Source organism: Eulemur rufifrons, chromosome 30, assembly GCF_041146395.1.
Source record: "Eulemur rufifrons isolate Redbay chromosome 30, OSU_ERuf_1, whole genome shotgun sequence".
Classification (NCBI taxonomy): Eukaryota; Metazoa; Chordata; class Mammalia; order Primates; family Lemuridae; genus Eulemur; species Eulemur rufifrons.
In genome coordinates, this window is record NC_091012.1 from 111,264,285 (window position 1) to 111,277,413 (window position 13,129).

Genomic DNA, 13,129 nt, shown 5'->3' on the forward strand with positions numbered 1-13,129 from the left:
TATACTTTAAATCATCTCTAGATTACTTATAATACCTAATACAATGTGAATACTATTAATATGTAAATAGCTATTTATTGGGTTTTATTTGTATTATTATTTTTTATTACTGAATTGTTATTTTTTATTTATTTATTTATTTTTCAATCTGCAGTTGGTTGAATCTGCAGATGTGGAATTTGTGGATACGGAAGGTCAACTGTGCATACATCCTGGGACTGTTGAGAGAACTAAATGAGATAATGAGGGCAAGTGCTAAGAACAGTGCTTGACACATACAATAAATGTTACTGCTCCTATTCCTACTCTTACTACTGTTGCTCTTGCTGCGATATTGCTGTTATATTGCATTGCTTATCTGTCCTATGCTGCCTCCATTTAGCTCAAATTCTGAACTGATGATTGCACTAGCTTCATGCAATGCTATTCTAAAGAGTCAAATCCACCAACCAGAAAAAGAAATGAGGAAGTTACGGCTGATGGTGAAGCACAGGCCTTAGGAGTCAGGTCCCATGGGTTTTGTTTTAACCACTGAGTCACGTAGTGAGCAACAATCACACGAACATTGGCCAGCTCTCCTGTTGTTCATCAGGGGTAAAGACATAAACAAACCCTCCGCTTTGCACATGAAAATTCACCACCTGCTTTAAAACCTCCTTGGGGAAAAGGTTTAGAAACCATAATTAGCAATTTTTCTTGATGGAATCATTTCATTCTTCCATCAGGCTTTCCTTTTAACTTCTCACCTACCCAGCTGGTCTTTAAGTATATCTGAGCAGAGCAGCCCGGGGAGGATAGACCAGAGGAATGATGTCCCTGATACAGAATACGAAAATGTAACTACAGTCATGCATCGCTTAATGACAGGCAAACATTGTGAGGAATGAGATTTCGTCATTGTGTGAACATCATAGGCTGTACTTAAACCTAGATGTTACAACCTACTCCATTATACAGCTCCATTATAATCTTATGGGACCACTGCCATATATGTGGTCCATTGTTGATCAAAATGTCATTATGAGGCATATCACTGTACTTGAAGAATAAAAAACGAGTCTAGTTGGTGTGTCCTAGAGGTGTTCAGATGTCTGTCAAATGAATGTATGAATGAATTGGTGGGAATTTGTGCAGTCATTCATTGCATCCAAAACACGGGGACACAAAATCTAATTTTTAAAGCTTTTTGGCTTTGGCCGTCTGTCAGGCCCATAAGGTTTCATGTGTGTCAGAAGCAGTAGTCCCAATCCTAAAAAAAACTTCCCAACTCCACTCCTGTTAGTAGTGATCAATGTTCTAGAGCTCCCAATTCCTGCTGGACTTGGCCTTTTGTAAAACTCATCACAACTATGGTTATTTATTTTGTGGCTGATTTCCTTGATAGGTCCAGCATGGAGCACAGAAACTGTCACATAGAGGATACTCGCGAAATACCAGTTGAATGAATGAATGAGCAAATGAACTGCTTACTATCTAACAAACTAGTGCTTCGAGATAGTACACATTGCAGATTTCAGCTTAGTGCTACCGTACCTTCTAGTTTCCTTTCCCAGATTTTACTTCCCAGGCAGGCTGAGGTGCACCTCTCCCACTTTGTTGAATTGAAATTATGAAACACACATGTTAGTGTGAGACTCGCTCCCTTATGCAACTTTAAAACACCCAACCCCACTGGTGCTGGGGTGTTCACAGGCTCCCCCTGCATTCCCTAGGTGCAGAGACAGGAAAGTAAGCAGCTTCCTATTTGTCCACACAGTGACTCATCTTGCTTTAATGTTGCCTTGTCCTGTGCAAGTGTAGATCTGGCTACTAAGACAGTCACAGCCAGCAGAGCCACCTCCTAGAAACCAAATACACATCTGGCAGAGCTCACTTGCTTCCACCTCCCAAAGAGAGGGCAGATTACATAAATGCTGATTAAGTCATGAGCTCTTGGTGTGGTCACATTTTACTGCCAAGCAAACAGACCTAGAATCCAGCGAGCTTCCACTAGATGATGCCTTTTATACATTTCTTTTCATTTCCCCCACAGGAATAGAGATGGTCAGAAGGCAGACAAGAACTTAGATTAAAAGCAGTGGTCTAGAAAGGTAAGTATCCCAAGAAGCAAGGCTAAGGGAGGGGCCAGTTGAGTGGAAGGGACATGATTACAAGGGGAGCCTTAATGCTTTAAGCCTGTACCGAGGCAAGTGCTGGTGTAGGAGCAGGTACACTCACAAGCTCATCACTCATCTGCAGGTCCAGACTTCTCGGGCTCATGGATGCATGTGAACATTCTTATTCCTGACAAAGAATGCCCAGGAAGTTACCTGCATTACCTCTAAAGGACTTTCTTTGTCATTGGCCTTGCAGCTCTTCTAATTTCACTACAAATAAAAGCCTGGCTAGGAAAAATATTGTTGGTGCCCTGCCCAGATCCCCTTTTCGGCAGGTGCATCCAGCTCCCAGTTGCTGTGAGCTGTTGGCTGCTGAGAGCTCACAGCTGCAGCCTTCTCTGGAGAATTGTCCTCAGCTAACAGGATTGGAGTCACCAGTTCAAGAGTGCCCTACCCCTGGCAGTCCACAGCCAATGACTGACCTACATGAGGGTATAAAAAGCCAACCCACTTGCTTCAAGGTGGGACAGTCTCTGGTGCCATTCATGTTCCAAGGGCCATCATGGAACCAGGTTAAAGCTGGACTCCAGCTAAACCACATCCTTGTTTAGCTCCTTCCCCTGCCTTTTCTTGCTTCCAGCCCTCCCATCCCATCCCTAGAACATTCTTTCAGCTGAACTTGAACAAGAATCTCCATCTCAGGCACTGCTTCAAGGTTTCAAGACTTAAGATAGGCATCAATGCAACTAACACTCAATAGCACTTACCACGTGCCAGGTACTCTTCTAAGAGCTACACATGTATTAGCTCATTTAGTCCTCACATATCTACCCCTATGAGGTAGATGTTACTATTTTCTCTGCTTGGCAGCCAAGGTAACTAAAGCACAGAGATGTCAAGTAATTTTCCCAATGTCATACAGTAAGTGAGGGAACCGCGGTTTGAAGCCAGGCAGTCCAACCAACCCTTAACTACAATTCCTACTGATTCTCATAACTCTCTTTTAACACCTACCTGCTTGTGTTCTCTTTCAGAAAGCAAGTTTATGTCTCATTCTTTCTGCAAGCTTTAATATCCAGAGAATCCAGGACATTTTGAAACTATAATCTTGAAAAACAGATCTCAATAACCAGAAGTGTTTCTTCTAGTTGCACCTCCCCTAATCCTGGCCAGCATTATAAAAAGATAAATTTTTTTACTTGAGCAGATGCTAAGTGCTCTGCACTGCTGTGGCTACAGAAAGTATACTACTTAAGAGAAAGTACGAAAAACAGCTCCAGAGCACAGACTTTTTCAAGTAAGATCCTGCTAAAGCACACTCAGATAGTCACAGTAGCAGTAGCAGTGGCTGAATATTACCAAAGGTAGGGGGATAGAGGAGGATGATACAACAGCAGAATGATAGAGCCCAGAGCTCTCGTGTACTGCTAATAGGAGTGTAAATTGCTGCAACGACTTTCAAGAACTCTTTGGGAGCATCTAGTAAAGTGGGATATACGCAAACTTATGACCCAGCAATTCTACTCCTAGGAATATACCCAAGAGAAATGGGTACAAAGGTTGACTGAAAGGAATGTTTAAAGCAGCATTAACTGTAACAGTGAAAAAAAAAAATAGAAACTACCCAAAGTCCCATCAAAAGTAGAAAGGATAAACTGTGGTGTATGCATCCAATGGATGAAGCTATGGCAATGGGAATAACTGAACCACAACTATACATAGAAATATGATGAATTTCACAAACATGATGTTGAATGAAAGAAGCCAGACACAAATGAATATATACTACATGATTCCATTCATATTAAATTCAAAACCAGACAAAACTAATCTATTGCATTAGAAGACAAGATGGTGGCCACCCATGGTGGGGCAAGTGACTGGAAGAGGCCATGAGGAGGTCTCCCAGAGTGCTGGTCATGTTCTGTTTCATGATCTGGGTGCTGGTTTCATGGGTGTGTTGACTGTATTCAAATCCATCAAATTGTACACTTAAAATTTGTGTACTTCCTATATGGACACTGTACTTCAATAAAAATCTCAAGAAATGCATGGGCAATGTATATAGCCTGATCTTTTGTACCCCCTTAATGAGCTGAAAAACAAAGAAAAAAAAAATCTCAAGAAATGATAGAGGACAATTTTGTTGATAGAGAAAGAAAACCTTCCCACATAGATGGTCTTTTTTTTCCCACAAGGAAAATGATTTCAATGAAGATCAAGGCAGTTTTCTCACCAGGTAATCACACTTTTGAGTTCAAATTCCTTAGGGAGGTACTTGGTTAGTCTCTCAGAGATCTCTCCTTATTCCTCATATTCTGCCCCATGCTGATTTCTGGAATGTTTTCCGTATCCCAAAGCACTGGGTCTAGGCCATTTACTCAGAAGCTGGAAAACAGTCAAAAGAGGCAGTCATTAAGCACTAGAAGAAAATGTCTGTCCCGCCCCATCCGTGTTTACCCAGGGCATGGGTTTATGATGAGGATGCGTGCACAGAGCAGGGAAGGCTGTGTTACATGGAGCCAGAGCCAAAGCAGCAGGGAGGCCCAGGCAGGAAAGGACTTCCTTCCAAGGCTCATCCAGGGCTATCCACTCTGACGGTGTTGTTCCCCATGCTCCCTTCTTCAAGGAAATGAGCAATCTCAAAGAGATCAACAATCTAGCTTCCAATAACCCCGTCAATTTATTTGAAAACACAACAGGGTCCCTGATGTGGAAAAATCAGATTTCTAGGCCTCTTCGACATCTGTTTCTGGCAATCCCAATGTGTTATCTTTTTCATTGCAAAAAGCAGCTGGTGAGTCATCATGTCATGTCATTAAAAAAAAAAAGATCAAGTAAAATATATAGTGGCTTCTGAGAAATTATTTATGACTTCACTAAAGAGAAGCTGAAAGAAATAGTCTCCCCTTCACCACATGAAAGACCTTTCTCCTCTGTTAGCATGAAAATAGAGTCACATTTGAAAAAATGTGAATGTGCAGTAATAATTTGTCAGATATTACCTCTGTCCTTTGCCTGTAGGCCTGGGGGGTGTCCATGGGTTCATTTGTTTGCTTCACAAACATTTATTGAACACCTAGTATGTGTCAAGCCTTGTTCTGGGTACTGAGGGTAAGGCAGTGAATTAGACAAAGACCCTATTCTTTGTCTAATGGAAGCTTAAATGCCCCATTAAAGACCTACTCAGAACAGGACAAAGTGCTGTACTAGGGCCATGCTTCTCCAGCAAAGGTTGGATCCTCTTCAGCACAGAGGACCTCACTCAGAAAAATGTGCCAGCTCTCAATCTTCCTGCCACCCAACATTCCCCACCCATAGCGGCTGCTGTTCAGGACACTTTTCGAGCTTTTTCCTCATGATATAACTGTGGATGTAAGCAAAGATGAAGCATGTTTGTAATAGAAGGTCCTGCATGATCTGGCCCTTGCCAACGACTCCAACCTCATCTTTTAACAACCCCCATGCTTTTCTCACTGTTCTTGGGTCACACTGGCCATCCTTCTGATCCTCAAACATGCCAAGTTTTCTACCACCTTATACCTTAGGCCCTTTCTGTTAGCTGTTCTCCCAGCCTGAATGCTTTTGCCTCAAATTTTTTCAGGAAGTAGTTCAACAATATCTTCTTGCTACTGCAGTATCAGCTTAAATGCCACCTGTCAGAGAGGCCTTTCCCTACCATCACCTAAAATAGCCCTACTCCATCAATTCCTATCACAGTATCCTGGGATTTCTTGCTGTCTAGATGCGTATATTGTCTGTCTCCTTGCACCCCATAGAGTACAAGTGCACTAACAGTAGGGACCAAATCTGCCTAGTTCACCTATGTTCTCAGAACCTAGAACAGTACCTGGCATGCAGTAGGTATTCAATACGCATTTGTTTAACAATTTAATAACCAAAATGAATAGCAAAATATTAGAAATAATATAAAAATCCAACAACTGGAGATTTATTAAATAATTATGGCAAATCTCTACAATGGGCTACCATCTAAAAATAAAATTGATGTTGTATATTAATGTTTAAAAAACTACAAAATATGATCTATATGTGGCTCATGTGATCAACTATTGAATCATGAAATAGTATATTCTATTATATACTATTTCATTACAAAATAGAATAGAAAATATTAGAGTACACCATGTATTGTAAGGACAAGTATTGGGTGGATATGTGTGTGTTTATTGGGTAGCAATATAAATTATTTTTTTACTATGGATCATTGTCAGTAAAATTTGAAAATCACTATTGTAATAGATTAATGACAAAGAAATATATTCATAGTGCATTAAGTGGAAAAATATAGATTGCAAAAGAGCAAAGACAGTATATGTATATAAGATAAAATATTAGGCTGACATATTATTAACTTTAAAACAAAGCATAGACAGGCATAGAAAACTAACTTTAAAAAAATAACCAAAATGTAGAGTAGATTTTTTCTGGGTTATTTCATTGTTTTCTTCTCTGTAGTCACTTTGTTTTTTAAATTATCTACATTGAATATGTGATTTTTAAAATGCAAGATATTTCTAGAAGATATTGTATAATACTCTTTGGAAAAACAGGCTTTTCTTTCATAAAAGTATCTCAATGGCAGTGTCGTAAATTATTGCAAATAAGCTTTTAAGTGCCTATAGAAAGCATAATTATGACCGGGAGTTCTCTACACAAAGTGTTTCATCTCACATTATCTTGTCTAATCTCCATAATGATACAAGGGAGGAAAGACAGCATCATCTTTATTCACAGAAGAGAAAACTGAGGTCCTGAGAGGTTCAGTGACTTGTCCACAGTCATATTGCAAGTTAGTGCTTGGCCTAGCAAAGAACCTGGAACCTCTGTTTGCTAATCCACGTCCTATACTTCATCTATTTTGCTGTAATGTAGATACTTTATTTTGTTGTGTGCGACATAGTCATCTTCTTTTCACCTCTTTCATGAAGAAGTAAGGTTTCCTTTTCTTGTTCTTCTGTCCTTCTAGGTTCTTGATGCTGCCAACTTTAGAAAATGGCTTGGCCACTCTATCAGCCATATTCCTGTCCCTAGGGCCACCAGGGTGTTGCCATTTCTGTGCATTCATTTCATACATTGGAGACACTGTAATGTGGGGGTCAAGAGCCACCAAGGTTTAAATCCCAGCTCTGCCACTTACTAGTTCTGCGGTCTTAGACAAGTTGTTTAACGTCTCTGGGCCTTGATTTCCCCATCTATAAAATAGGGATGATGGTGATAACAATTGTTTTGACTTCGTAGAGTTGCTGTAAGCATTAAGTGGGTTAATATATGTAAAGTATTTAAATAGTATCCGACATCATACTCAATATACATTATTGTGAAATATTGCTGTTGTTACTATTATTATATAGTTTTGGAGGGTAGTATGGCCAAATCACTTTAATATTGTATCCTCTGATTCTCCACATTTTCTTCCTCTCCCCACCACCCAGAGTGGAATTCCTTGCATTACCCTCTTAGTATTGTCACTGATTTTGAAACTCTTTTTTTGTTCCAAAAAAGCTCCTGATTTCTGTTTCTTGTGTTTGAAGCTGTGGCCGCCAATACTGGCTGTTTCCTATGTATACACATGTATGAATCCCACTAAGGAAATGAAAGCATCCAAGAAGAAAATTGATGGCTCTCTCTCTTATGGACATTCTCAGCTTGCCTCCCAGTTACCCATCAGCCCCTCTTCCAACCACAACCCAGGTTTTTATTTAAGCATAGATCCTGCCTTTGAGCTTAAGTCCAAATGGTCTAGATGGGGCTCCACCTCTCACATCAGGGTGTAAAAAAGAGAAAGAGAGAAGGAATTACTTTTTGGTAGCTCCTGTCTTGTAGTTTCCCTCTGATTGGACTAGCAAGAATTGGAACTAAGAAACTAAGGAGAAATCACTGCCAGTGCCCTATCACCTTGTGAAGTCTGAGAAGAAAGCCAATGGATGGAGGAGAGTGAAGCTGATTCTCCAAATGGAGAGAAAGGGAACTTGGCAACAGCACTGGAGCCCCTGGATCAAGCCTTACCTAAAGCCAGCATCCACCTGGAACTTAGTTATGCAAATGAACACTTTCTCTAATTACCCCTTAAAACAGTTGTGGTTGGGTTTCTTGATACTTGAAAAGAGTCCTAGCTGATAAATTTTTGCTACAGAAATGTCTTTGGAACCATTATTAAAAACCAGCTGAGATAGCTCACAGAAGAATGGAGCAAAACAAATGCCTGAGGCAAATTAAACATAAAACGTGGCAAATAGGTATTCTAGCCTCTAAGCATCTCTGGGAAAATTCAACTCAGATGTTCTTTGTATGACTCCAGCTTCCATCTGCCTTCATTTTATTTGAAAAATGCACTTTTTTATTCAAAGTTACTTAAGGACTTTTCACCTAGGCTAGATAGATGGCCCCCACCCCCACCCAAATGCCAGGAGACCATCAATTTCAGCAAAGGCAAGAAGCAAAGGTGGTTGTAACAGAATCAGAAACACAATGGAGTTGTTTACATTAAACATACAAAAGGCCCAGTATCTGGCTCCCTGAGAATTAACAGGTAACAGCTGTCCAGGGCCAGAAAGTCATGGCCCCCAGAAGACCACTGGGTTCATTGTTTCATCTTAAAGTCCAAAGCCATTTTGGTCTATGCCTGTGGTCCTGAGAGGCACTGGATTGGCTGAATTCACAGCATTAAATCTACTGCATACAAATGGGAATCTGGGATATTTGTATAGTGGACTGTAATGGGCAACCTCACAAGAGAGTGAGTCACCATCATTGGAGGTATTTAAGCAGAGTCTGGATAGCCTTCAACAAAGGGCAATGTGGAGAGAATTCCTGCACTGGGAAAGTGTGTGTGTGTGTGTGTGTGTGTGTGTGTACACAGATAATACACAGCTTTGGAAAACAAGAAACAGTGTAAAGTTGAGGGAGGAAAAATTGGATTTTTGTTGACTTTAGATTGAGTCCTCTCCCACCCCTAGCTCCCACCCTTCCCCCACCCACATGCCACATGGTCCCCCTGACATGCAGAGAAGTTGTTCCTGCCCAAAGCCAGGCACTTCTATTCCTAGTAGACCATTCCTGGTAGACCAGAAGGGCAGCTGTCTGGGAGAAAATGCAAGTCATCAGGGACAGGAAAAAGAGGCTGGCTCGCCCTGCTGGCTTTTCACCTTTTCTCTACTTCCTAAACCACCTTCTTGGCTCCTTGTTGGCGGGTGTGAATTGGAAAGGCTGTTTGAGGTGTGCTGTGAAGACCAGCCCCACGGAGCCTCTGAGTCAGTCGCAGGCTGTGCTCACACACCAAGCTGGGCGACCTACGGATGGGCTGTCCTGTCTAGAGAGCCTTGGCACAGCCATGCTTTCCTATAGAGGAAAGAGCAGACAAATACCAGGCTTGGGGCTGCTTTCCAGTGGCCCCCACACTTGAAATCCCGGAGAATTGGATTGGTGCAATGAACCATGTGCATTGCCCAGAGAGTTCCAAAGAGGGGACCTCTGTGTGGAGGTCGAGTACAGTTTCATTTCACAACCCCCAAAGCATGATAGTATCCATTTCTGAAATTTGCTTTGGGGACCCAGAATTTTAACTTAAGACCACCTGGGTTTCTTCCGAGTATTGAATAGAGATGAGAAAAGCAGCAAGGGCAGGGTGGGTAGCGAATGGCGAACGGAGGGGTAGGGCTGTTCTCAGACGGAAGTGGAGGGTCTCCCATAGTTTCAGGGCATTTCTGTAAATGAGAAATGGATCTTCCCCCTCCTGGTGAACACAGGCAGAATCCCTCCTCCCTAGACTCAGCCTGGGAGGGTTTTTAAATCATTAGCTCCAGTTTGATAATAAATTACAAACACAGCTTTGTTTTTTCTGAGATAGAAGTGAGGGACTGATGTATGTGTGGTGGGGGTAGGGGTGTTAAAAAAATAGATGTTCCATTAATTCTCCAAATGTATCTTAAAACGGTCTCCATAAACCTTATGAGTCAAAGGCATTTAATTAGTAAACTGTTCCTCAGAGGTTTGTAACTTCCTCAGTGAACTCTGTGAGAGAAACCTTGACAACAATGTCCAGGTGGGTTTATATGCTCTGTCCAGGGATGTCAGCTGGTGTGCTAGGCCTTGGGAGCTATGCATGGAATTTAACAAAAAGAATACTGCTTACATTTCTAATTCCACACCCAAGCTGTATCAAAGAAAGCTAAGGCCAAGTGATTACCCCGACTTTGGGGAATAACACAGATAATCAAGTTGGGTAATTCCAGGCTAAAAAGAAACCAAAAAAAGGGGTTTTATCCTTTATTCAAATAATACAACCTACATAGATATTCATCCCATCTATCTACATAATTGTGGCTCTACAGATTTAATAATAGCTCCTTGAGAGCCTTAAAATTTTTGTCACATGAACTCAAAAATACCATTTTTGGTGGCTTAAGTTTTTCTTTAAATTAGGCTTTTAAATTGATGGTTTTTGATTAAGACAGATTTATTGTAATTACAGTTGGGATTGTTAGAATGTTTTACTTTGTAACTATAGATACAGTCAATACAGTGTCCTTAATTAGTAGGTATTGCATCATTCATCTGTATTCTGTCTTGTGCCTGTTTTCTCTCCAACACAGGAGTCTACCTACAAAACAAAATAGATATTTCTAAGTTACGCTAATGACAGTCCTGACTTAGTATAAATAGACAGAAAGGGAGTCCAAGCTCCTCATGACTGCAGCTGTGTCTTATACTTTAGTGGGTCTCTAGTGCCCATTACATTCCTCTGTGAAGAGCTGATGCCTAATAAATATCAGTTAAATTGAATGCAGGGAATTTCATGAGCTCCAAGCCACTTGTGAGTCACCAGTGTCTATATAGCTAATTGGCAGTCATGACCTGGGATATAAATGCAACCAGGCCACATAGAGACCATGAAGCCACCTTCCTTCCATACTACGCTTTCTCCAAGCATGGCCCATCAACCAGCAGCATCAGGATAACCAGGGGTTTGCTAAAAATGCAGACCCCTGGGTTTTGCCTTTAGCAAATCAGAATTTCAGGGATAAGGCCCAAGATACTGGTTGCTAAGTTGGAGGCCCTGGGCTCTACACCCTGCATTGGGCAGGCACTTATGATAGAATGCTACTCCTATTACAAGCTTGAACCCAAAATGAGTGATATGGAGAAATTAAAGAGAAGCCAGAGGAAGGCTTGATTAAAGGATAGACAAACAGCTCCTATAAGGAAATCCTAAAGGTAATCTAAATAGCAAGCCACAAGGTTGAGGAAGAGTCTCCAAGCACACCAAGGAATGCAGCTTTAGGGAGAGACATAGGCTGAAGCACCACTCTAAATTTAGGGCTCTGGAAGACAAAGAGGAGCATGGTGCACTGGGAAACATGAAAACCTCAGATGTCTTCACATGCCATCAGGAGCAGGCTCGCCCAAACATCTGCAGGACTGAGCCAAGAGTACAAACAGAGGCCCACATCCCATATGTCTGAATGTTTAAAAGTTATGTATCAAGCTAACACATGTTTAAATCAAAAAAAGTTCTTTCCTTCTATCTTGACAAATAACCTGTCATAACAACTTGGAAGGCCAGGTGTGCATTTAGAGTTTAAGGGCTCGTCAGAGTCCCACACTGGAATTTGGAGGAGGAGAGAGAGCGAGCTGGCACTCAGCCACCCCCTTCTTCCATCCCCCTGCCCGCAGATCCCCCGGCACTGAGAGAGCCTGGGGGCCCATGTATATGACTATTTCAGCCGCCTCCCCAAGTTTCTTCCACAGAACTCCCCACTCTTCCCTCCAAACAGCCACACATTGCCACCCTTTAAGCCTAGAGGGACACCTACTAGCTGTAGGTCAGTCCAGTGTAGGTCCCAGAGGCAGGCTCGGGACTTTTAGGCAGGACATTTAAAGGTCCAAGACCACAGAGGATGTTCTAGAAGGTGGGCTAGTTCTGAGTGGGCACATCCCCTTGACCCTTCAGAATCTTGCTTGACAGAGAGTGGTGTGGTCAGAAGAGAAGGCCTTGTAATACAGTACAGCAAGTCCTCAAATAACATTGTTTTGTTCAATGTTCTTTCGTTATAATATTGATGAGAAAAAAAATTGATTCCCAGCCAGGGCCACTGTCTGCATGGAGTTTGCACGTTCTTGCCATGTCTGCGTGGGTTTCCTCTGTGCACTCGGGGCTCTTCCCACATCCCAAAGATGTGTATGTTAGATGAATTGGTCAGAACATGGTCCCAGCGTGAGCGAGTGTGGGAGCCCTGTGATGGGATGGCTTCCTGTCCAGGAAGGGTTCCCACCTGGTGCCCTGAGATGCTGGGAGAAGATCAGGGTCACCCATGACCTAGAACTGGAATTAGCAGGTAAATAATGATCTTACTTGTTTTTATTAATCTTTCTTAAATGCATGTATAGCTCACATTTATTTCAATGTTTAATATTAGCAGTTTGGGGGTTTTATTTAGAAGTTTGCTGATGTTTTTGTGATCAGAAATATGTCATAGGAACTTAACTCTTATTTATATCAATTAGTCTATGGGAAAATTGGTTTCATTATACATCATTTTGCTTAAAGTTGCAGTTTCCTAAAACCTACCCATGACGACATCAAGGAAGGACTTACTGGACTTTTCAAACTTTAATCTGCACAGAATCACCCGGGGGTCTTGTTAAAATGCACATTCTGATTCCTTAAAAACGGAGTGGTGCTCAAGAGTCTGCATTTCTAAGAAGCTGCCACGTGATGCTGATGCTGCTTGTCCACAGCCCACGCTATCAGGAACAAGGGTCTAAAGCCCAAGCCCCAGGAAAGAGGTCCCTGTAGCTCTGGTCTAAGGACGAATGGCACTTCCCACACCTCTGGGACCAAGAGAGGTTAAATTAACTCTTTTTCAGTTATATAGATTGGTTGATAAAGGGATGGAGAGGGGAGAGAGATAGGGAGAGGGAGGGAGGGGGAAGGAAGGAAGGTAAAGAAGAACGTTTCCTCTTTTCCCTAGAACTAGACATTTTGTTGGTAGAGCAGTTGGTTTTCACTG